The sequence below is a fragment of the Physella acuta genome, unplaced genomic scaffold, assembly GCF_028476545.2.
Source record: "Physella acuta isolate Inbredline_101_S28 unplaced genomic scaffold, ASM2847654v3 ptg002741l, whole genome shotgun sequence".
In the NCBI taxonomy this organism is placed as follows: Eukaryota; Metazoa; Mollusca; class Gastropoda; family Physidae; genus Physella; species Physella acuta.
Window position 1 is genome coordinate 1 of NW_026734169.1, and position 24,929 is coordinate 24,929.

At 37.3% G+C, this 24,929-nt stretch overlaps 19 non-coding genes across 19 annotated transcripts; all 19 read right to left on the bottom strand.

Annotated features, from left to right (window-relative positions):
* Positions 1-947: 947 nt before the first annotated feature.
* On the bottom strand, positions 948-1,142 carry LOC131934150 (U2 spliceosomal RNA). Its single transcript, XR_009385503.1, has one exon. It is a non-coding gene; the product is annotated as a U2 spliceosomal RNA (small nuclear RNA).
* A 1,096-nt stretch (positions 1,143-2,238) lies between these two features.
* On the bottom strand, positions 2,239-2,431 carry LOC131934135 (U2 spliceosomal RNA). The gene has a single exon (XR_009385488.1). It is a non-coding gene; the product is annotated as a U2 spliceosomal RNA (small nuclear RNA).
* Positions 2,432-3,528: 1,097 nt separating this feature from the next.
* LOC131934149 (U2 spliceosomal RNA) lies at positions 3,529-3,722 on the bottom strand. The gene has a single exon (XR_009385502.1). It is a non-coding gene; the product is annotated as a U2 spliceosomal RNA (small nuclear RNA).
* A 1,099-nt stretch (positions 3,723-4,821) lies between these two features.
* On the bottom strand, positions 4,822-5,014 carry LOC131934146 (U2 spliceosomal RNA). The gene has a single exon (XR_009385499.1). It is a non-coding gene; the product is annotated as a U2 spliceosomal RNA (small nuclear RNA).
* A 1,099-nt stretch (positions 5,015-6,113) lies between these two features.
* Positions 6,114-6,306, bottom strand: LOC131934151 (U2 spliceosomal RNA). Its single transcript, XR_009385504.1, has one exon. It is a non-coding gene; the product is annotated as a U2 spliceosomal RNA (small nuclear RNA).
* Positions 6,307-7,405: 1,099 nt separating this feature from the next.
* LOC131934153 (U2 spliceosomal RNA) lies at positions 7,406-7,598 on the bottom strand. The gene has a single exon (XR_009385505.1). It is a non-coding gene; the product is annotated as a U2 spliceosomal RNA (small nuclear RNA).
* Positions 7,599-8,697: 1,099 nt separating this feature from the next.
* On the bottom strand, positions 8,698-8,890 carry LOC131934154 (U2 spliceosomal RNA). Its single transcript, XR_009385506.1, has one exon. It is a non-coding gene; the product is annotated as a U2 spliceosomal RNA (small nuclear RNA).
* A 1,099-nt stretch (positions 8,891-9,989) lies between these two features.
* LOC131934136 (U2 spliceosomal RNA) lies at positions 9,990-10,182 on the bottom strand. Its single transcript, XR_009385489.1, has one exon. It is a non-coding gene; the product is annotated as a U2 spliceosomal RNA (small nuclear RNA).
* Positions 10,183-11,280: 1,098 nt separating this feature from the next.
* LOC131934137 (U2 spliceosomal RNA) lies at positions 11,281-11,473 on the bottom strand. Its single transcript, XR_009385490.1, has one exon. It is a non-coding gene; the product is annotated as a U2 spliceosomal RNA (small nuclear RNA).
* A 1,098-nt stretch (positions 11,474-12,571) lies between these two features.
* Positions 12,572-12,764, bottom strand: LOC131934138 (U2 spliceosomal RNA). The gene has a single exon (XR_009385491.1). It is a non-coding gene; the product is annotated as a U2 spliceosomal RNA (small nuclear RNA).
* Positions 12,765-13,863: 1,099 nt separating this feature from the next.
* On the bottom strand, positions 13,864-14,056 carry LOC131934139 (U2 spliceosomal RNA). Its single transcript, XR_009385492.1, has one exon. It is a non-coding gene; the product is annotated as a U2 spliceosomal RNA (small nuclear RNA).
* A 1,100-nt stretch (positions 14,057-15,156) lies between these two features.
* On the bottom strand, positions 15,157-15,349 carry LOC131934140 (U2 spliceosomal RNA). The gene has a single exon (XR_009385493.1). It is a non-coding gene; the product is annotated as a U2 spliceosomal RNA (small nuclear RNA).
* A 1,099-nt stretch (positions 15,350-16,448) lies between these two features.
* On the bottom strand, positions 16,449-16,641 carry LOC131934141 (U2 spliceosomal RNA). The gene has a single exon (XR_009385494.1). It is a non-coding gene; the product is annotated as a U2 spliceosomal RNA (small nuclear RNA).
* A 1,099-nt stretch (positions 16,642-17,740) lies between these two features.
* Positions 17,741-17,933, bottom strand: LOC131934142 (U2 spliceosomal RNA). Its single transcript, XR_009385495.1, has one exon. It is a non-coding gene; the product is annotated as a U2 spliceosomal RNA (small nuclear RNA).
* A 1,099-nt stretch (positions 17,934-19,032) lies between these two features.
* Positions 19,033-19,225, bottom strand: LOC131934143 (U2 spliceosomal RNA). The gene has a single exon (XR_009385496.1). It is a non-coding gene; the product is annotated as a U2 spliceosomal RNA (small nuclear RNA).
* Positions 19,226-20,324: 1,099 nt separating this feature from the next.
* Positions 20,325-20,517, bottom strand: LOC131934144 (U2 spliceosomal RNA). The gene has a single exon (XR_009385497.1). It is a non-coding gene; the product is annotated as a U2 spliceosomal RNA (small nuclear RNA).
* Positions 20,518-21,616: 1,099 nt separating this feature from the next.
* On the bottom strand, positions 21,617-21,809 carry LOC131934145 (U2 spliceosomal RNA). Its single transcript, XR_009385498.1, has one exon. It is a non-coding gene; the product is annotated as a U2 spliceosomal RNA (small nuclear RNA).
* A 1,099-nt stretch (positions 21,810-22,908) lies between these two features.
* On the bottom strand, positions 22,909-23,101 carry LOC131934147 (U2 spliceosomal RNA). The gene has a single exon (XR_009385500.1). It is a non-coding gene; the product is annotated as a U2 spliceosomal RNA (small nuclear RNA).
* Positions 23,102-24,200: 1,099 nt separating this feature from the next.
* LOC131934148 (U2 spliceosomal RNA) lies at positions 24,201-24,393 on the bottom strand. Its single transcript, XR_009385501.1, has one exon. It is a non-coding gene; the product is annotated as a U2 spliceosomal RNA (small nuclear RNA).
* Between the last annotated feature and the right edge of the window lie 536 nt (positions 24,394-24,929).

Genomic DNA, 24,929 nt, shown 5'->3' on the forward strand with positions numbered 1-24,929 from the left:
CGTTTTACAATCTGCCAAAGCGGAAAGGCGAATGTTTAACGAAATCAATGAAACAAGTAACATTATGAATTTCTAAAACTCAAACAAGGAAAAAAATATAGCGCCTTACCTTAACGTCGTAATAGTGGCTTCCCTTGACGCCCGCGCCGCCTTGATGTATATCGAATCGATCAACGCCCTGTTGTTTTACGTCTTTGGCGGGCGGCGCAAGGCGACTAGCGCTGTGGAACAAGCCAACGTTAAAAAGGTATAGGAAGAGACTGAGAAAGAAAAAGAATACAAAAAGGTGACGTGAGGTCGGCAGGAGAAAAGATGCGGAACAAAAACCACAAAATTTAAATTTGTAAATTTAGATTTTTTTTTTTTTTTTTTTTTATTTATATTTTTTTTTCTTAAACGGATCATTGTTATTAATATTCTGCTGATTGTAATGTTTCATTTAACATTTTGAAATCAATTAGGATCAAGATATATGCAAATCGTTGAAGGAAAGAATACATTAAACAATGTACGTAACAATGTACGTCAGTTTAAAAAATAAAAATGAATTTTTGTTTTTTTAAATTGAAATAACTTTTAAAAATTTACATTTAAATTTCTATTTTTCTTTATATTAAAGTGAAATTAATACTGGTCCTGTGTGGACAGAAGTGTGATATTTTGACACATACTGGCCATGACAAATGATTTTTTAAAACATAATTTAGATTAGTAAACAACGAAGGAGAGGAGCGGAGAGAAATTTTAAATATAAAAAAAAATATCTGTTTTATACCGGCTGCCGTTCGTTTGAGAACCGTCAAATAAAGAAAAAATGTGCTGGTCAGCTCAAACGATTAACATTTTAAGCAAACAGTGACTGGTATAGAATAAATACCATATCACTCTGACTGACCAGCAGTGAGCTGTTTTTATTGAGAGAGAGAGACCAATCGTACATTATTGAAATTGAATGGGCCCATTCCCGGAAGAACTGCAATACCGGGCCGACCCGTGGCGAGAGCGGAGCAAGCCCCGGGCATCCCGCCGAGTACCAAAAATCAGTTTTAATATCGTAGTGACTCAATGAGCCACGTATCAGATATTAAGCTGATAAGAACAGATACTACACTTTGATCTTAGCCAAAAGGCCGAGAAGCGATAACGGTCACTGGACTACCGACGCCTCATATTCCGGAAAATTTCCTATCCGCTCCTCTGAAATGATTCCGTAAATATTCATCCGATTCCGCACACCGAAAATATTCCTTATTGCAGAAATCGCCGCCCATGCGACGTACGGCCGTTAGGCGGTGGGCGTTTTACAATCTGCCAAAGCGGAAAGGCGAATGTTAACGAAATCAATGAAACAAGTAACATTATGAATTTCTAAAACTCAAACAAGGAAAAAAATATAGCGCCTTACCTTAACGTCGTAATAGTGGCTTCCCTTGACGCCCGCGCCGCCTTGATGTATATCGAATCGATCAACGCCCTGTTGTTTTACGTCTTTGGCGGGCGGCGCAAGGCGACTAGCGCTGTGGAACAAGCCAACGTTAAAAAGGTATAGGAAGAGACTGAGAAAGAAAAAGAATACAAAAAGGTGACGTGAGGTCGGCAGGAGAAAAGATGCGGAACAAACCACAAATTTAAATTTGTAAATTTAGATTTTTTTTTTTTTTTTTTTTTATTTATATTTTTTTTTCTTAAACGGATCATTGTTATTAATATTCTGCTGATTGTAATGTTTCATTTAACATTTTGAAATCAATTAGGATCAAGATATATGCAAATCGTTGAAGGAAAGAATACATTAAACAATGTACGTAACAATGTACGTCAGTTTAAAAATAAAAATGAATTTTTGTTTTTTTAAATTGAAATAACTTTTAAAAATTTACATTTAAATTTCTATTTTCTTTATATTAAAGTGAAATTAATACTGGTCCTGTGTGGACAGAAGTGTGATATTTTGACACATACTGGCCATGACAAATGATTTTTAAAACATAATTTAGATTAGTAAACAACGAAGGAGAGGAGCGGAGAGAAATTTTAAATATAAAAAAAAATATCTGTTTTTATACCGGCTGCCGTTCGTTTGAGAACCGTCAAATAAAGAAAAAATGTGCTGGTCAGCTCAAACGATTAACATTTTAAGCAAACAGTGACTGGTATAGAATAAATACCATATCACTCTGACTGACCAGCAGTGAGCTGTTTTTATTGAGAGAGAGAGACCAATCGTACATTATTGAAATTGAATGGGCCATTCCCGGAAGAACTGCAATACCGGGCCGACCCGTGGCGAGAGCGGAGCAAGCCCCGGGCATCCCGCCGAGTACCAAAAATCAGTTTAATATCGTAGTGACTCAATGAGCCACGTATCAGATATTAAGCTGATAAGAACAGATACTACACTTTGATCTTAGCCAAAAGGCCGAGAAGCGATAACGGTCACTGGACTACCGACGCCTCATATTCCGGAAAATTTCCTATCCGCTCCTCTGAAATGATTCCGTAAATATTCATCCGATTCCGCACACCGAAAATATTCCTTATTGCAGAAATCGCCGCCCATGCGACGTACGGCCGTTAGGCGGTGGGCGTTTTACAATCTGCCAAAGCGGAAAGGCGAATGTTAACGAAATCAATGAAACAAGTAACATTATGAATTTCTAAAACTCAAACAAGGAAAAAAATATAGCGCCTTACCTTAACGTCGTAATAGTGGCTTCCCTTGACGCCCGCGCCGCCTTGATGTATATCGAATCGATCAACGCCCTGTTGTTTTACGTCTTTGGCGGGCGGCGCAAGGCGACTAGCGCTGTGGAACAAGCCAACGTTAAAAAGGTATAGGAAGAGACTGAGAAAGAAAAAGAATACAAAAGGTGACGTGAGGTCGGCAGGAGAAAAGATGCGGAACAAAACCACAAAATTTAAATTTGTAAATTTAGATTTTTTTTTTTTTTTTTTTTTATTTATATTTTTTTTTCTTAAACGGATCATTGTTATTAATATTCTGCTGATTGTAATGTTTCATTTAACATTTTGAAATCAATTAGGATCAAGATATATGCAAATCGTTGAAGGAAAGAATACATTAAACAATGTACGTAACAATGTACGTCAGTTTAAAAATAAAAATGAATTTTTGTTTTTTTAAATTGAAATAACTTTTAAAAATTTACATTTAAATTTCTATTTTCTTTATATTAAAGTGAAATTAATACTGGTCCTGTGTGGACAGAAGTGTGATATTTTGACACATACTGGCCATGACAAATGATTTTTAAAACATAATTTAGATTAGTAAACAACGAAGGAGAGGAGCGGAGAGAAATTTTAAATATAAAAAAAAATATCTGTTTTTATACCGGCTGCCGTTCGTTTGAGAACCGTCAAATAAAGAAAAAATGTGCTGGTCAGCTCAAACGATTAACATTTTAAGCAAACAGTGACTGGTATAGAATAAATACCATATCACTCTGACTGACCAGCAGTGAGCTGTTTTTATTGAGAGAGAGAGACCAATCGTACATTATTGAAATTGAATGGGCCATTCCCCGGAAGAACTGCAATACCGGGCCGACCCGTGGCGAGAGCGGAGCAAGCCCCGGGCATCCCGCCGAGTACCAAAAATCAGTTTAATATCGTAGTGACTCAATGAGCCACGTATCAGATATTAAGCTGATAAGAACAGATACTACACTTTGATCTTAGCCAAAAGGCCGAGAAGCGATAACGGTCACTGGACTACCGACGCCTCATATTCCGGAAAATTTCCTATCCGCTCCTCTGAAATGATTCCGTAAATATTCATCCGATTCCGCACACCGAAAATATTCCTTATTGCAGAAATCGCCGCCCATGCGACGTACGGCCGTTAGGCGGTGGGCGTTTTACAATCTGCCAAAGCGGAAAGGCGAATGTTAACGAAATCAATGAAACAAGTAACATTATGAATTTCTAAAACTCAAACAAGGAAAAAAATATAGCGCCTTACCTTAACGTCGTAATAGTGGCTTCCCTTGACGCCCGCGCCGCCTTGATGGTATATCGAATCGATCAACGCCCTGTTGTTTTACGTCTTTGGCGGGCGGCGCAAGGCGACTAGCGCTGTGGAACAAGCCAACGTTAAAAAGGTATAGGAAGAGACTGAGAAAGAAAAAGAATACAAAAAGGTGACGTGAGGTCGGCAGGAGAAAAGATGCGGAACAAAACCACAAAATTTAAATTTGTAAATTTAGATTTTTTTTTTTTTTTTTTTTTATTTATATTTTTTTTTCTTAAACGGATCATTGTTATTAATATTCTGCTGATTGTAATGTTTCATTTAACATTTTGAAATCAATTAGGATCAAGATATATGCAAATCGTTGAAGGAAAGAATACATTAAACAATGTACGTAACAATGTACGTCAGTTTAAAAATAAAAATGAATTTTTGTTTTTTTAAATTGAAATAACTTTTAAAAATTTACATTTAAATTTCTATTTTCTTTATATTAAAGTGAAATTAATACTGGTCCTGTGTGGACAGAAGTGTGATATTTTGACACATACTGGCCATGACAAATGATTTTTAAAACATAATTTAGATTAGTAAACAACGAAGGAGAGGAGCGGAGAGAAATTTTAAATATAAAAAAAAATATCTGTTTTTATACCGGCTGCCGTTCGTTTGAGAACCGTCAAATAAAGAAAAAATGTGCTGGTCAGCTCAAACGATTAACATTTTAAGCAAACAGTGACTGGTATAGAATAAATACCATATCACTCTGACTGACCAGCAGTGAGCTGTTTTTATTGAGAGAGAGAGACCAATCGTACATTATTGAAATTGAATGGGCCATTCCCGGAAGAACTGCAATACCGGGCCGACCCGTGGCGAGAGCGGAGCAAGCCCCGGGCATCCCGCCGAGTACCAAAAATCAGTTTAATATCGTAGTGACTCAATGAGCCACGTATCAGATATTAAGCTGATAAGAACAGATACTACACTTTGATCTTAGCCAAAAGGCCGAGAAGCGATAACGGTCACTGGACTACCGACGCCTCATATTCCGGAAAATTTCCTATCCGCTCCTCTGAAATGATTCCGTAAATATTCATCCGATTCCGCACACCGAAAATATTCCTTATTGCAGAAATCGCCGCCCATGCGACGTACGGCCGTTAGGCGGTGGGCGTTTTACAATCTGCCAAAGCGGAAAGGCGAATGTTAACGAAATCAATGAAACAAGTAACATTATGAATTTCTAAAACTCAAACAAGGAAAAAAATATAGCGCCTTACCTTAACGTCGTAATAGTGGCTTCCCTTGACGCCCGCCGCCGCCTTGATGTATATCGAATCGATCAACGCCCTGTTGTTTTACGTCTTTGGCGGGCGGCGCAAGGCGACTAGCGCTGTGGAACAAGCCAACGTTAAAAAGGTATAGGAAGAGACTGAGAAAGAAAAAGAATACAAAAAGGTGACGTGAGGTCGGCAGGAGAAAAGATGCGGAACAAAACCACAAAATTTAAATTTGTAAATTTAGATTTTTTTTTTTTTTTTTTTTTATTTATATTTTTTTTTCTTAAACGGATCATTGTTATTAATATTCTGCTGATTGTAATGTTTCATTTAACATTTTGAAATCAATTAGGATCAAGATATATGCAAATCGTTGAAGGAAAGAATACATTAAACAATGTACGTAACAATGTACGTCAGTTTAAAAATAAAAATGAATTTTTGTTTTTTTAAATTGAAATAACTTTTAAAAATTTACATTTAAATTTCTATTTTCTTTATATTAAAGTGAAATTAATACTGGTCCTGTGTGGACAGAAGTGTGATATTTTGACACATACTGGCCATGACAAATGATTTTTAAAACATAATTTAGATTAGTAAACAACGAAGGAGAGGAGCGGAGAGAAATTTTAAATATAAAAAAAAATATCTGTTTTTATACCGGCTGCCGTTCGTTTGAGAACCGTCAAATAAAGAAAAAATGTGCTGGTCAGCTCAAACGATTAACATTTTAAGCAAACAGTGACTGGTATAGAATAAATACCATATCACTCTGACTGACCAGCAGTGAGCTGTTTTTATTGAGAGAGAGAGACCAATCGTACATTATTGAAATTGAATGGGCCATTCCCGGAAGAACTGCAATACCGGGCCGACCCGTGGCGAGAGCGGAGCAAGCCCCGGGCATCCCGCCGAGTACCAAAAATCAGTTTAATATCGTAGTGACTCAATGAGCCACGTATCAGATATTAAGCTGATAAGAACAGATACTACACTTTGATCTTAGCCAAAAGGCCGAGAAGCGATAACGGTCACTGGACTACCGACGCCTCATATTCCGGAAAATTTCCTATCCGCTCCTCTGAAATGATTCCGTAAATATTCATCCGATTCCGCACACCGAAAATATTCCTTATTGCAGAAATCGCCGCCCATGCGACGTACGGCCGTTAGGCGGTGGGCGTTTTACAATCTGCCAAAGCGGAAAGGCGAATGTTAACGAAATCAATGAAACAAGTAACATTATGAATTTCTAAAACTCAAACAAGGAAAAAAATATAGCGCCTTACCTTAACGTCGTAATAGTGGCTTCCCTTGACGCCCGCGCCGCCTTGATGTATATCGAATCGATCAACGCCCTGTTGTTTTACGTCTTTGGCGGGCGGCGCAAGGCGACTAGCGCTGTGGAACAAGCCAACGTTAAAAAGGTATAGGAAGAGACTGAGAAAGAAAAAGAATACAAAAAGGTGACGTGAGGTCGGCAGGAGAAAAGATGCGGAACAAAACCACAAAATTTAAATTTGTAAATTTAGATTTTTTTTTTTTTTTTTTTTTTATTTATATTTTTTTTTCTTAAACGGATCATTGTTATTAATATTCTGCTGATTGTAATGTTTCATTTAACATTTTGAAATCAATTAGGATCAAGATATATGCAAATCGTTGAAGGAAAGAATACATTAAACAATGTACGTAACAATGTACGTCAGTTTAAAAATAAAAATGAATTTTTGTTTTTTTAAATTGAAATAACTTTTAAAAATTTACATTTAAATTTCTATTTTCTTTATATTAAAGTGAAATTAATACTGGTCCTGTGTGGACAGAAGTGTGATATTTTGACACATACTGGCCATGACAAATGATTTTTAAAACATAATTTAGATTAGTAAACAACGAAGGAGAGGAGCGGAGAGAAATTTTAAATATAAAAAAAAATATCTGTTTTTATACCGGCTGCCGTTCGTTTGAGAACCGTCAAATAAAGAAAAAATGTGCTGGTCAGCTCAAACGATTAACATTTTAAGCAAACAGTGACTGGTATAGAATAAATACCATATCACTCTGACTGACCAGCAGTGAGCTGTTTTTATTGAGAGAGAGAGACCAATCGTACATTATTGAAATTGAATGGGCCATTCCCGGAAGAACTGCAATACCGGGCCGACCCGTGGCGAGAGCGGAGCAAGCCCCGGGCATCCCGCCGAGTACCAAAAATCAGTTTAATATCGTAGTGACTCAATGAGCCACGTATCAGATATTAAGCTGATAAGAACAGATACTACACTTTGATCTTAGCCAAAAGGCCGAGAAGCGATAACGGTCACTGGACTACCGACGCCTCATATTCCGGAAAATTTCCTATCCGCTCCTCTGAAATGATTCCGTAAATATTCATCCGATTCCGCACACCGAAAATATTCCTTATTGCAGAAATCGCCGCCCATGCGACGTACGGCCGTTAGGCGGTGGGCGTTTTACAATCTGCCAAAGCGGAAAGGCGAATGTTAACGAAATCAATGAAACAAGTAACATTATGAATTTCTAAAACTCAAACAAGGAAAAAAATATAGCGCCTTACCTTAACGTCGTAATAGTGGCTTCCCTTGACGCCCGCGCCGCCTTGATGTATATCGAATCGATCAACGCCCTGTTGTTTTACGTCTTTGGCGGGCGGCGCAAGGCGACTAGCGCTGTGGAACAAGCCAACGTTAAAAAGGTATAGGAAGAGACTGAGAAAGAAAAAGAATACAAAAAGGTGACGTGAGGTCGGCAGGAGAAAAGATGCGGAACAAAACCACAAAATTTAAATTTGTAAATTTAGATTTTTTTTTTTTTTTTTTTTTTATTTATATTTTTTTTTCTTAAACGGATCATTGTTATTAATATTCTGCTGATTGTAATGTTTCATTTAACATTTTGAAATCAATTAGGATCAAGATATATGCAAATCGTTGAAGGAAAGAATACATTAAACAATGTACGTAACAATGTACGTCAGTTTAAAAATAAAAATGAATTTTTGTTTTTTTAAATTGAAATAACTTTTAAAAATTTACATTTAAATTTCTATTTTCTTTATATTAAAGTGAAATTAATACTGGTCCTGTGTGGACAGAAGTGTGATATTTTGACACATACTGGCCATGACAAATGATTTTTAAAACATAATTTAGATTAGTAAACAACGAAGGAGAGGAGCGGAGAGAAATTTTAAATATAAAAAAAAATATCTGTTTTTATACCGGCTGCCGTTCGTTTGAGAACCGTCAAATAAAGAAAAAATGTGCTGGTCAGCTCAAACGATTAACATTTTAAGCAAACAGTGACTGGTATAGAATAAATACCATATCACTCTGACTGACCAGCAGTGAGCTGTTTTTATTGAGAGAGAGAGACCAATCGTACATTATTGAAATTGAATGGGCCATTCCCGGAAGAACTGCAATACCGGGCCGACCCGTGGCGAGAGCGGAGCAAGCCCCGGGCATCCCGCCGAGTACCAAAAATCAGTTTAATATCGTAGTGACTCAATGAGCCACGTATCAGATATTAAGCTGATAAGAACAGATACTACACTTTGATCTTAGCCAAAAGGCCGAGAAGCGATAACGGTCACTGGACTACCGACGCCTCATATTCCGGAAAATTTCCTATCCGCTCCTCTGAAATGATTCCGTAAATATTCATCCGATTCCGCACACCGAAAATATTCCTTATTGCAGAAATCGCCGCCCATGCGACGTACGGCCGTTAGGCGGTGGGCGTTTTACAATCTGCCAAAGCGGAAAGGCGAATGTTAACGAAATCAATGAAACAAGTAACATTATGAATTTCTAAAACTCAAACAAGGAAAAAAATATAGCGCCTTACCTTAACGTCGTAATAGTGGCTTCCCTTGACGCCCGCGCCGCCTTGATGTATATCGAATCGATCAACGCCCTGTTGTTTTACGTCTTTGGCGGGCGGCGCAAGGCGACTAGCGCTGTGGAACAAGCCAACGTTAAAAAGGTATAGGAAGAGACTGAGAAAGAAAAAGAATACAAAAAGGTGACGTGAGGTCGGCAGGAGAAAAGATGCGGAACAAAACCACAAAATTTAAATTTGTAAATTTAGATTTTTTTTTTTTTTTTTTTTTTATTTATATTTTTTTTTCTTAAACGGATCATTGTTATTAATATTCTGCTGATTGTAATGTTTCATTTAACATTTTGAAATCAATTAGGATCAAGATATATGCAAATCGTTGAAGGAAAGAATACATTAAACAATGTACGTAACAATGTACGTCAGTTTAAAAATAAAAATGAATTTTTGTTTTTTTAAATTGAAATAACTTTTAAAAATTTACATTTAAATTTCTATTTTCTTTATATTAAAGTGAAATTAATACTGGTCCTGTGTGGACAGAAGTGTGATATTTTGACACATACTGGCCATGACAAATGATTTTTAAAACATAATTTAGATTAGTAAACAACGAAGGAGAGGAGCGGAGAGAAATTTTAAATATAAAAAAAAATATCTGTTTTTATACCGGCTGCCGTTCGTTTGAGAACCGTCAAATAAAGAAAAAATGTGCTGGTCAGCTCAAACGATTAACATTTTAAGCAAACAGTGACTGGTATAGAATAAATACCATATCACTCTGACTGACCAGCAGTGAGCTGTTTTTATTGAGAGAGAGAGACCAATCGTACATTATTGAAATTGAATGGGCCATTCCCGGAAGAACTGCAATACCGGGCCGACCCGTGGCGAGAGCGGAGCAAGCCCCGGGCATCCCGCCGAGTACCAAAAATCAGTTTAATATCGTAGTGACTCAATGAGCCACGTATCAGATATTAAGCTGATAAGAACAGATACTACACTTTGATCTTAGCCAAAAGGCCGAGAAGCGATAACGGTCACTGGACTACCGACGCCTCATATTCCGGAAAATTTCCTATCCGCTCCTCTGAAATGATTCCGTAAATATTCATCCGATTCCGCACACCGAAAATATTCCTTATTGCAGAAATCGCCGCCCATGCGACGTACGGCCGTTAGGCGGTGGGCGTTTTACAATCTGCCAAAGCGGAAAGGCGAATGTTAACGAAATCAATGAAACAAGTAACATTATGAATTTCTAAAACTCAAACAAGGAAAAAAATATAGCGCCTTACCTTAACGTCGTAATAGTGGCTTCCCTTGACGCCCGCGCCGCCTTGATGTATATCGAATCGATCAACGCCCTGTTGTTTTACGTCTTTGGCGGGCGGCGCAAGGCGACTAGCGCTGTGGAACAAGCCAACGTTAAAAAGGTATAGGAAGAGACTGAGAAAGAAAAAGAATACAAAAAGGTGACGTGAGGTCGGCAGGAGAAAAGATGCGGAACAAAACCACAAAATTTAAATTTGTAAATTTAGATTTTTTTTTTTTTTTTTTTTTATTTATATTTTTTTTTCTTAAACGGATCATTGTTATTAATATTCTGCTGATTGTAATGTTTCATTTAACATTTTGAAATCAATTAGGATCAAGATATATGCAAATCGTTGAAGGAAAGAATACATTAAACAATGTACGTAACAATGTACGTCAGTTTAAAAATAAAAATGAATTTTTGTTTTTTTAAATTGAAATAACTTTTAAAAATTTACATTTAAATTTCTATTTTCTTTATATTAAAGTGAAATTAATACTGGTCCTGTGTGGACAGAAGTGTGATATTTTGACACATACTGGCCATGACAAATGATTTTTAAAACATAATTTAGATTAGTAAACAACGAAGGAGAGGAGCGGAGAGAAATTTTAAATATAAAAAAAAATATCTGTTTTTATACCGGCTGCCGTTCGTTTGAGAACCGTCAAATAAAGAAAAAATGTGCTGGTCAGCTCAAACGATTAACATTTTAAGCAAACAGTGACTGGTATAGAATAAATACCATATCACTCTGACTGACCAGCAGTGAGCTGTTTTTATTGAGAGAGAGAGACCAATCGTACATTATTGAAATTGAATGGGCCATTCCCGGAAGAACTGCAATACCGGGCCGACCCGTGGCGAGAGCGGAGCAAGCCCCGGGCATCCCGCCGAGTACCAAAAATCAGTTTAATATCGTAGTGACTCAATGAGCCACGTATCAGATATTAAGCTGATAAGAACAGATACTACACTTTGATCTTAGCCAAAAGGCCGAGAAGCGATAACGGTCACTGGACTACCGACGCCTCATATTCCGGAAAATTTCCTATCCGCTCCTCTGAAATGATTCCGTAAATATTCATCCGATTCCGCACACCGAAAATATTCCTTATTGCAGAAATCGCCGCCCATGCGACGTACGGCCGTTAGGCGGTGGGCGTTTTACAATCTGCCAAAGCGGAAAGGCGAATGTTAACGAAATCAATGAAACAAGTAACATTATGAATTTCTAAAACTCAAACAAGGAAAAAAATATAGCGCCTTACCTTAACGTCGTAATAGTGGCTTCCCTTGACGCCCGCGCCGCCTTGATGTATATCGAATCGATCAACGCCCTGTTGTTTTACGTCTTTGGCGGGCGGCGCAAGGCGACTAGCGCTGTGGAACAAGCCAACGTTAAAAAGGTATAGGAAGAGACTGAGAAAGAAAAAGAATACAAAAAGGTGACGTGAGGTCGGCAGGAGAAAAGATGCGGAACAAAACCACAAAATTTAAATTTGTAAATTTAGATTTTTTTTTTTTTTTTTTTTTATTTATATTTTTTTTTCTTAAACGGATCATTGTTATTAATATTCTGCTGATTGTAATGTTTCATTTAACATTTTGAAATCAATTAGGATCAAGATATATGCAAATCGTTGAAGGAAAGAATACATTAAACAATGTACGTAACAATGTACGTCAGTTTAAAAATAAAAATGAATTTTTGTTTTTTTAAATTGAAATAACTTTTAAAAATTTACATTTAAATTTCTATTTTCTTTATATTAAAGTGAAATTAATACTGGTCCTGTGTGGACAGAAGTGTGATATTTTGACACATACTGGCCATGACAAATGATTTTTAAAACATAATTTAGATTAGTAAACAACGAAGGAGAGGAGCGGAGAGAAATTTTAAATATAAAAAAAAATATCTGTTTTTATACCGGCTGCCGTTCGTTTGAGAACCGTCAAATAAAGAAAAAATGTGCTGGTCAGCTCAAACGATTAACATTTTAAGCAAACAGTGACTGGTATAGAATAAATACCATATCACTCTGACTGACCAGCAGTGAGCTGTTTTTATTGAGAGAGAGAGACCAATCGTACATTATTGAAATTGAATGGGCCATTCCCGGAAGAACTGCAATACCGGGCCGACCCGTGGCGAGAGCGGAGCAAGCCCCGGGCATCCCGCCGAGTACCAAAAATCAGTTTAATATCGTAGTGACTCAATGAGCCACGTATCAGATATTAAGCTGATAAGAACAGATACTACACTTTGATCTTAGCCAAAAGGCCGAGAAGCGATAACGGTCACTGGACTACCGACGCCTCATATTCCGGAAAATTTCCTATCCGCTCCTCTGAAATGATTCCGTAAATATTCATCCGATTCCGCACACCGAAAATATTCCTTATTGCAGAAATCGCCGCCCATGCGACGTACGGCCGTTAGGCGGTGGGCGTTTTACAATCTGCCAAAGCGGAAAGGCGAATGTTAACGAAATCAATGAAACAAGTAACATTATGAATTTCTAAAACTCAAACAAGGAAAAAAATATAGCGCCTTACCTTAACGTCGTAATAGTGGCTTCCCTTGACGCCCGCGCCGCCTTGATGTATATCGAATCGATCAACGCCCTGTTGTTTTACGTCTTTGGCGGGCGGCGCAAGGCGACTAGCGCTGTGGAACAAGCCAACGTTAAAAAGGTATAGGAAGAGACTGAGAAAGAAAAAGAATACAAAAAGGTGACGTGAGGTCGGCAGGAGAAAAGATGCGGAACAAAACCACAAAATTTAAATTTGTAAATTTAGATTTTTTTTTTTTTTTTTTTTTTATTTATATTTTTTTTTCTTAAACGGATCATTGTTATTAATATTCTGCTGATTGTAATGTTTCATTTAACATTTTGAAATCAATTAGGATCAAGATATATGCAAATCGTTGAAGGAAAGAATACATTAAACAATGTACGTAACAATGTACGTCAGTTTAAAAATAAAAATGAATTTTTGTTTTTTTAAATTGAAATAACTTTTAAAAATTTACATTTAAATTTCTATTTTCTTTATATTAAAGTGAAATTAATACTGGTCCTGTGTGGACAGAAGTGTGATATTTTGACACATACTGGCCATGACAAATGATTTTTAAAACATAATTTAGATTAGTAAACAACGAAGGAGAGGAGCGGAGAGAAATTTTAAATATAAAAAAAAATATCTGTTTTTATACCGGCTGCCGTTCGTTTGAGAACCGTCAAATAAAGAAAAAATGTGCTGGTCAGCTCAAACGATTAACATTTTAAGCAAACAGTGACTGGTATAGAATAAATACCATATCACTCTGACTGACCAGCAGTGAGCTGTTTTTATTGAGAGAGAGAGACCAATCGTACATTATTGAAATTGAATGGGCCATTCCCGGAAGAACTGCAATACCGGGCCGACCCGTGGCGAGAGCGGAGCAAGCCCCGGGCATCCCGCCGAGTACCAAAAATCAGTTTAATATCGTAGTGACTCAATGAGCCACGTATCAGATATTAAGCTGATAAGAACAGATACTACACTTTGATCTTAGCCAAAAGGCCGAGAAGCGATAACGGTCACTGGACTACCGACGCCTCATATTCCGGAAAATTTCCTATCCGCTCCTCTGAAATGATTCCGTAAATATTCATCCGATTCCGCACACCGAAAATATTCCTTATTGCAGAAATCGCCGCCCATGCGACGTACGGCCGTTAGGCGGTGGGCGTTTTACAATCTGCCAAAGCGGAAAGGCGAATGTTAACGAAATCAATGAAACAAGTAACATTATGAATTTCTAAAACTCAAACAAGGAAAAAAATATAGCGCCTTACCTTAACGTCGTAATAGTGGCTTCCCTTGACGCCCGCGCCGCCTTGATGTATATCGAATCGATCAACGCCCTGTTGTTTTACGTCTTTGGCGGGCGGCGCAAGGCGACTAGCGCTGTGGAACAAGCCAACGTTAAAAAGGTATAGGAAGAGACTGAGAAAGAAAAAGAATACAAAAAGGTGACGTGAGGTCGGCAGGAGAAAAGATGCGGAACAAAACCACAAAATTTAAATTTGTAAATTTAGATTTTTTTTTTTTTTTTTTTTTTATTTATATTTTTTTTTCTTAAACGGATCATTGTTATTAATATTCTGCTGATTGTAATGTTTCATTTAACATTTTGAAATCAATTAGGATCAAGATATATGCAAATCGTTGAAGGAAAGAATACATTAAACAATGTACGTAACAATGTACGTCAGTTTAAAAATAAAAATGAATTTTTGTTTTTTTAAATTGAAATAACTTTTAAAAATTTACATTTAAATTTCTATTTTCTTTATATTAAAGTGAAATTAATACTGGTCCTGTGTGGACAGAAGTGTGATATTTTGACACATACTGGCCATGACAAATGATTTTTAAAACATAATTTAGATTAGTAAACAACGAAGGAGAGGAGCGGAGAGAAATTTTAAATATAAAAAAAAATATCTGTTTTTATACCGGCTGCCGTTCGTTTGAGAACCGTCAAATAAAGAAAAAATGTGCTGGTCAGCTCAAACGATTAACATTTTAAGCAAACAGTGACTGGTATAGAATAAATACCATATCACTCTGAGCTGACCAGCAGTGAGCTGTTTTTATTGAGAGAGAGAGACCAATCGTACATTATTGAAATTGAATGGGCCATTCCCGGAAGAACTGCAATACCGGGCCGACCCGTGGCGAGAGCGGAGCAAGCCCCGGGCATCCCGCCGAGTACCAAAAATCAGTTTAATATCGTAGTGACTCAATGAGCCACGTATCAGATATTAAGCTGATAAGAACAGATACTACACTTTGATCTTAGCCAAAAGGCCGAGAAGCGATAACGGTCACTGGACTACCGACGCCTCATATTCCGGAAAATTTCCTATCCGCTCCTCTGAAATGATTCCGTAAATATTCATCCGATTCCGCACACCGAAAATATTCCTTATTGCAGAAATCGCCGCCCATGCGACGTACGGCCGTTAGGCGGTGGGCGTTTTACAATCTGCCAAAGCGGAAAGGCGAATGTTAACGAAATCAATGAAACAAGTAACATTATGAATTTCTAAAACTCAAACAAGGAAAAAAATATAGCGCCTTACCTTAACGTCGTAATAGTGGCTTCCCTTGACGCCCGCGCCGCCTTGATGTATATCGAATCGATCAACGCCCTGTTGTTTTACGTCTTTGGCGGGCGGCGCAAGGCGACTAGCGCTGTGGAACAAGCCAACGTTAAAAAGGTATAGGAAGAGACTGAGAAAGAAAAAGAATACAAAAAGGTGACGTGAGGTCGGCAGGAGAAAAGATGCGGAACAAAACCACAAAATTTAAATTTGTAAATTTAGATTTTTTTTTTTTTTTTTTTTTTATTTATATTTTTTTTTCTTAAACGGATCATTGTTATTAATATTCTGCTGATTGTAATGTTTCATTTAACATTTTGAAATCAATTAGGATCAAGATATATGCAAATCGTTGAAGGAAAGAATACATTAAACAATGTACGTAACAATGTACGTCAGTTTAAAAATAAAAATGAATTTTTGTTTTTTTAAATTGAAATAACTTTTAAAAATTTACATTTAAATTTCTATTTTCTTTATATTAAAGTGAAATTAATACTGGTCCTGTGTGGACAGAAGTGTGATATTTTGACACATACTGGCCATGACAAATGATTTTTAAAACATAATTTAGATTAGTAAACAACGAAGGAGAGGAGCGGAGAGAAATTTTAAATATAAAAAAAAATATCTGTTTTTATACCGGCTGCCGTTCGTTTGAGAACCGTCAAATAAAGAAAAAATGTGCTGGTCAGCTCAAACGATTAACATTTTAAGCAAACAGTGACTGGTATAGAATAAATACCATATCACTCTGACTGACCAGCAGTGAGCTGTTTTTATTGAGAGAGAGAGACCAATCGTACATTATTGAAATTGAATGGGCCATTCCCGGAAGAACTGCAATACCGGGCCGACCCGTGGCGAGAGCGGAGCAAGCCCCGGGCATCCCGCCGAGTACCAAAAATCAGTTTAATATCGTAGTGACTCAATGAGCCACGTATCAGATATTAAGCTGATAAGAACAGATACTACACTTTGATCTTAGCCAAAAGGCCGAGAAGCGATAACGGTCACTGGACTACCGACGCCTCATATTCCGGAAAATTTCCTATCCGCTCCTCTGAAATGATTCCGTAAATATTCATCCGATTCCGCACACCGAAAATATTCCTTATTGCAGAAATCGCCGCCCATGCGACGTACGGCCGTTAGGCGGTGGGCGTTTTACAATCTGCCAAAGCGGAAAGGCGAATGTTAACGAAATCAATGAAACAAGTAACATTATGAATTTCTAAAACTCAAACAAGGAAAAAAATATAGCGCCTTACCTTAACGTCGTAATAGTGGCTTCCCTTGACGCCCGCGCCGCCTTGATGTATATCGAATCGATCAACGCCCTGTTGTTTTACGTCTTTGGCGGGCGGCGCAAGGCGACTAGCGCTGTGGAACAAGCCAACGTTAAAAAGGTATAGGAAGAGACTGAGAAAGAAAAAGAATACAAAAAGGTGACGTGAGGTCGGCAGGAGAAAAGATGCGGAACAAAACCACAAAATTTAAATTTGTAAATTTAGATTTTTTTTTTTTTTTTTTTTTTATTTATATTTTTTTTTCTTAAACGGATCATTGTTATTAATATTCTGCTGATTGTAATGTTTCATTTAACATTTTGAAATCAATTAGGATCAAGATATATGCAAATCGTTGAAGGAAAGAATACATTAAACAATGTACGTAACAATGTACGTCAGTTTAAAAATAAAAATGAATTTTTGTTTTTTTAAATTGAAATAACTTTTAAAAATTTACATTTAAATTTCTATTTTCTTTATATTAAAGTGAAATTAATACTGGTCCTGTGTGGACAGAAGTGTGATATTTTGACACATACTGGCCATGACAAATGATTTTTAAAACATAATTTAGATTAGTAAACAACGAAGGAGAGGAGCGGAGAGAAATTTTAAATATAAAAAAAAATATCTGTTTTTATACCGGCTGCCGTTCGTTTGAGAACCGTCAAATAAAGAAAAAATGTGCTGGTCAGCTCAAACGATTAACATTTTAAGCAAACAGTGACTGGTATAGAATAAATACCATATCACTCTGACTGACCAGCAGTGAGCTGTTTTTATTGAGAGAGAGAGACCAATCGTACATTATTGAAATTGAATGGGCCATTCCCGGAAGAACTGCAATACCGGGCCGACCCGTGGCGAGAGCGGAGCAAGCCCCGGGCATCCCGCCGAGTACCAAAAATCAGTTTAATATCGTAGTGACTCAATGAGCCACGTATCAGATATTAAGCTGATAAGAACAGATACTACACTTTGATCTTAGCCAAAAGGCCGAGAAGCGATAACGGTCACTGGACTACCGACGCCTCATATTCCGGAAAATTTCCTATCCGCTCCTCTGAAATGATTCCGTAAATATTCATCCGATTCCGCACACCGAAAATATTCCTTATTGCAGAAATCGCCGCCCATGCGACGTACGGCCGTTAGGCGGTGGGCGTTTTACAATCTGCCAAAGCGGAAAGGCGAATGTTAACGAAATCAATGAAACAAGTAACATTATGAATTTCTAAAACTCAAACAAGGAAAAAAATATAGCGCCTTACCTTAACGTCGTAATAGTGGCTTCCCTTGACGCCCGCGCCGCCTTGATGTATATCGAATCGATCAACGCCCTGTTGTTTTACGTCTTTGGCGGGCGGCGCAAGGCGACTAGCGCTGTGGAACAAGCCAACGTTAAAAAGGTATAGGAAGAGACTGAGAAAGAAAAAGAATACAAAAAGGTGACGTGAGGTCGGCAGGAGAAAAGATGCGGAACAAAACCACAAAATTTAAATTTGTAAATTTAGATTTTTTTTTTTTTTTTTTTTTTATTTATATTTTTTTTTCTTAAACGGATCATTGTTATTAATATTCTGCTGATTGTAATGTTTCATTTAACATTTTGAAATCAATTAGGATCAAGATATATGCAAATCGTTGAAGGAAAGAATACATTAAACAATGTACGTAACAATGTACGTCAGTTTAAAAATAAAAATGAATTTTTGTTTTTTTAAATTGAAATAACTTTTAAAAATTTACATTTAAATTTCTATTTTCTTTATATTAAAGTGAAATTAATACTGGTCCTGTGTGGACAGAAGTGTGATATTTTGACACATACTGGCCATGACAAATGATTTTTAAAACATAATTTAGATTAGTAAACAACGAAGGAGAGGAGCGGAGAGAAATTTTAAATATAAAAAAAAATATCTGTTTTTATACCGGCTGCCGTTCGTTTGAGAACCGTCAAATAAAGAAAAAATGTGCTGGTCAGCTCAAACGATTAACATTTTAAGCAAACAGTGACTGGTATAGAATAAATACCATATCACTCTGACTGACCAGCAGTGAGCTGTTTTTATTGAGAGAGAGAGACCAATCGTACATTATTGAAATTGAATGGGCCATTCCCGGAAGAACTGCAATACCGGGCCGACCCGTGGCGAGAGCGGAGCAAGCCCCGGGCATCCCGCCGAGTACCAAAAATCAGTTTAATATCGTAGTGACTCAATGAGCCACGTATCAGATATTAAGCTGATAAGAACAGATACTACACTTTGATCTTAGCCAAAAGGCCGAGAAGCGATAACGGTCACTGGACTACCGACGCCTCATATTCCGGAAAATTTCCTATCCGCTCCTCTGAAATGATTCCGTAAATATTCATCCGATTCCGCACACCGAAAATATTCCTTATTGCAGAAATCGCCGCCCATGCGACGTACGGCCGTTAGGCGGTGGGCGTTTTACAATCTGCCAAAGCGGAAAGGCGAATGTTAACGAAATCAATGAAACAAGTAACATTATGAATTTCTAAAACTCAAACAAGGAAAAAAATATAGCGCCTTACCTTAACGTCGTAATAGTGGCTTCCCTTGACGCCCGCGCCGCCTTGATGTATATCGAATCGATCAACGCCCTGTTGTTTTACGTCTTTGGCGGGCGGCGCAAGGCGACTAGCGCTGTGGAACAAGCCAACGTTAAAAAGGTATAGGAAGAGACTGAGAAAGAAAAAGAATACAAAAAGGTGACGTGAGGTCGGCAGGAGAAAAGATGCGGAACAAAACCACAAAATTTAAATTTGTAAATTTAGATTTTTTTTTTTTTTTTTTTTTTATTTATATTTTTTTTTCTTAAACGGATCATTGTTATTAATATTCTGCTGATTGTAATGTTTCATTTAACATTTTGAAATCAATTAGGATCAAGATATATGCAAATCGTTGAAGGAAAGAATACATTAAACAATGTACGTAACAATGTACGTCAGTTTAAAAATAAAAATGAATTTTTGTTTTTTTAAATTGAAATAACTTTTAAAAATTTACATTTAAATTTCTATTTTCTTTATATTAAAGTGAAATTAATACTGGTCCTGTGTGGACAGAAGTGTGATATTTTGACACATACTGGCCATGACAAATGATTTTTAAAACATAATTTAGATTAGTAAACAACGAAGGAGAGGAGCGGAGAGAAATTTTAAATATAAAAAAAAATATCTGTTTTTATACCGGCTGCCGTTCGTTTGAGAACCGTCAAATAAAGAAAAAATGTGCTGGTCAGCTCAAACGATTAACATTTTAAGCAAACAGTGACTGGTATAGAATAAATACCATATCACTCTGACTGACCAGCAGTGAGCTGTTTTTATTGAGAGAGAGAGACCAATCGTACATTATTGAAATTGAATGGGCCATTCCCGGAAGAACTGCAATACCGGGCCGACCCGTGGCGAGAGCGGAGCAAGCCCCGGGCATCCCGCCGAGTACCAAAAATCAGTTTAATATCGTAGTGACTCAATGAGCCACGTATCAGATATTAAGCTGATAAGAACAGATACTACACTTTGATCTTAGCCAAAAGGCCGAGAAGCGATAACGGTCACTGGACTACCGACGCCTCATATTCCGGAAAATTTCCTATCCGCTCCTCTGAAATGATTCCGTAAATATTCATCCGATTCCGCACACCGAAAATATTCCTTATTGCAGAAATCGCCGCCCATGCGACGTACGGCCGTTAGGCGGTGGGCGTTTTACAATCTGCCAAAGCGGAAAGGCGAATGTTAACGAAATCAATGAAACAAGTAACATTATGAATTTCTAAAACTCAAACAAGGAAAAAAATATAGCGCCTTACCTTAACGTCGTAATAGTGGCTTCCCTTGACGCCCGCGCCGCCTTGATGTATATCGAATCGATCAACGCCCTGTTGTTTTACGTCTTTGGCGGGCGGCGCAAGGCGACTAGCGCTGTGGAACAAGCCAACGTTAAAAAGGTATAGGAAGAGACTGAGAAAGAAAAAGAATACAAAAAGGTGACGTGAGGTCGGCAGGAGAAAAGATGCGGAACAAAACCACAAAATTTAAATTTGTAAATTTAGATTTTTTTTTTTTTTTTTTTTTTATTTATATTTTTTTTTCTTAAACGGATCATTGTTATTAATATTCTGCTGATTGTAATGTTTCATTTAACATTTTGAAATCAATTAGGATCAAGATATATGCAAATCGTTGAAGGAAAGAATACATTAAACAATGTACGTAACAATGTACGTCAGTTTAAAAATAAAAATGAATTTTTGTTTTTTTAAATTGAAATAACTTTTAAAAATTTACATTTAAATTTCTATTTTCTTTATATTAAAGTGAAATTAATACTGGTCCTGTGTGGACAGAAGTGTGATATTTTGACACATACTGGCCATGACAAATGATTTTTAAAACATAATTTAGATTAGTAAACAACGAAGGAGAGGAGCGGAGAGAAATTTTAAATATAAAAAAAAATATCTGTTTTTATACCGGCTGCCGTTCGTTTGAGAACCGTCAAATAAAGAAAAAATGTGCTGGTCAGCTCAAACGATTAACATTTTAAGCAAACAGTGACTGGTATAGAATAAATACCATATCACTCTGACTGACCAGCAGTGAGCTGTTTTTATTGAGAGAGAGAGACCAATCGTACATTATTGAAATTGAATGGGCCATTCCCGGAAGAACTGCAATACCGGGCCGACCCGTGGCGAGAGCGGAGCAAGCCCCGGGCATCCCGCCGAGTACCAAAAATCAGTTTAATATCGTAGTGACTCAATGAGCCACGTATCAGATATTAAGCTGATAAGAACAGATACTACACTTTGATCTTAGCCAAAAGGCCGAGAAGCGATAACGGTCACTGGACTACCGACGCCTCATATTCCGGAAAATTTCCTATCCGCTCCTCTGAAATGATTCCGTAAATATTCATCCGATTCCGCACACCGAAAATATTCCTTATTGCAGAAATCGCCGCCCATGCGACGTACGGCCGTTAGGCGGTGGGCGTTTTACAATCTGCCAAAGCGGAAAGGCGAATGTTAACGAAATCAATGAAACAAGTAACATTATGAATTTCTAAAACTCAAACAAGGAAAAAAATATAGCGCCTTACCTTAACGTCGTAATAGTGGCTTCCCTTGACGCCCGCGCCGCCTTGATGTATATCGAATCGATCAACGCCCTGTTGTTTTACGTCTTTGGCGGGCGGCGCAAGGCGACTAGCGCTGTGGAACAAGCCAACGTTAAAAAGGTATAGGAAGAGACTGAGAAAGAAAAAGAATACAAAAAGGTGACGTGAGGTCGGCAGGAGAAAAGATGCGGAACAAAACCACAAAATTTAAATTTGTAAATTTAGATTTTTTTTTTTTTTTTTTTTTTATTTATATTTTTTTTTCTTAAACGGATCATTGTTATTAATATTCTGCTGATTGTAATGTTTCATTTAACATTTTGAAATCAATTAGGATCAAGATATATGCAAATCGTTGAAGGAAAGAATACATTAAACAATGTACGTAACAATGTACGTCAGTTTAAAAATAAAAATGAATTTTTGTTTTTTTAAATTGAAATAACTTTTAAAAATTTACATTTAAATTTCTATTTTCTTTATATTAAAGTGAAATTAATACTGGTCCTGTGTGGACAGAAGTGTGATATTTTGACACATACTGGCCATGACAAATGATTTTTAAAACATAATTTAGATTAGTAAACAACGAAGGAGAGGAGCGGAGAGAAATTTTAAATATAAAAAAAAATATCTGTTTTTATACCGGCTGCCGTTCGTTTGAGAACCGTCAAATAAAGAAAAAATGTGCTGGTCAGCTCAAACGATTAACATTTTAAGCAAACAGTGACTGGTATAGAATAAATACCATATCACTCTGACTGACCAGCAGTGAGCTGTTTTTATTGAGAGAGAGAGACCAATCGTACATTATTGAAATTGAATGGGCCATTCCCGGAAGAACTGCAATACCGGGCCGACCCGTGGCGAGAGCGGAGCAAGCCCCGGGCATCCCGCCGAGTACCAAAAATCAGTTTAATATCGTAGTGACTCAATGAGCCACGTATCAGATATTAAGCTGATAAGAACAGATACTACACTTTGATCTTAGCCAAAAGGCCGAGAAGCGATAACGGTCACTGGACTACCGACGCCTCATATTCCGGAAAATTTCCTATCCGCTCCTCTGAAATGATTCCGTAAATATTCATCCGATTCCGCACACCGAAAATATTCCTTATTGCAGAAATCGCCGCCCATGCGACGTACGGCCGTTAGGCGGTGGGCGTTTTACAATCTGCCAAAGCGGAAAGGCGAATGTTAACGAAATCAATGAAACAAGTAACATTATGAATTTCTAAAACTCAAACAAGGAAAAAAATATAGCGCCTTACCTTAACGTCGTAATAGTGGCTTCCCTTGACGCCCGCGCCGCCTTGATGTATATCGAATCGATCAACGCCCTGTTGTTTTACGTCTTTGGCGGGCGGCGCAAGGCGACTAGCGCTGTGGAACAAGCCAACGTTAAAAAGGTATAGGAAGAGACTGAGAAAGAAAAAGAATACAAAAAGGTGACGTGAGGTCGGCAGGAGAAAAGATGCGGAACAAAACCACAAAATTTAAATTTGTAAATTTAGATTTTTTTTTTTTTTTTTTTTTTATTTATATTTTTTTTTCTTAAACGGATCATTGTTATTAATATTCTGCTGATTGTAATGTTTCATTTAACATTTTGAAATCAATTAGGATCAAGATATATGCAAATCGTTGAAGGAAAGAATACATTAAACAATGTACGTAACAATGTACGTCAGTTTAAAAATAAAAATGAATTTTTGTTTTTTTAAATTGAAATAACTTTTAAAAATTTACATTTAAATTTCTATTTTCTTTATATTAAAGTGAAATTAATACTGGTCCTGTGTGGACAGAAGTGTGATATTTTGACACATACTGGCCATGACAAATGATTTTTAAAACATAATTTAGATTAGTAAACAACGAAGGAGAGGAGCGGAGAGAAATTTTAAATATAAAAAAAAATATCTGTTTTTATACCGGCTGCCGTTCGTTTGAGAACCGTCAAATAAAGAAAAAATGTGCTGGTCAGCTCAAACGATTAACATTTTAAGCAAACAGTGACTGGTATAGAATAAATACCATATCACTCTGACTGACCAGCAGTGAGCTGTTTTTATTGAGAGAGAGAGACCAATCGTACATTATTGAAATTGAATGGGCCATTCCCGGAAGAACTGCAATACCGGGCCGACCCGTGGCGAGAGCGGAGCAAGCCCCGGGCATCCCGCCGAGTACCAAAAATCAGTTTAATATCGTAGTGACTCAATGAGCCACGTATCAGATATTAAGCTGATAAGAACAGATACTACACTTTGATCTTAGCCAAAAGGCCGAGAAGCGATAACGGTCACTGGACTACCGACGCCTCATATTCCGGAAAATTTCCTATCCGCTCCTCTGAAATGATTCCGTAAATATTCATCCGATTCCGCACACCGAAAATATTCCTTATTGCAGAAATCGCCGCCCATGCGACGTACGGCCGTTAGGCGGTGGGCGTTTTACAATCTGCCAAAGCGGAAAGGCGAATGTTAACGAAATCAATGAAACAAGTAACATTATGAATTTCTAAAACTCAAACAAGGAAAAAAATATAGCGCCTTACCTTAACGTCGTAATAGTGGCTTCCCTTGACGCCCGCGCCGCCTTGATGTATATCGAATCGATCAACGCCCTGTTGTTTTACGTCTTTGGCGGGCGGCGCAAGGCGACTAGCGCTGTGGAACAAGCCAACGTTAAAAAGGTATAGGAAGAGACTGAGAAAGAAAAAGAATACAAAAAGGTGACGTGAGGTCGGCAGGAGAAAAGATGCGGAACAAAACCACAAAATTTAAATTTGTAAATTTAGATTTTTTTTTTTTTTTTTTTTTTATTTATA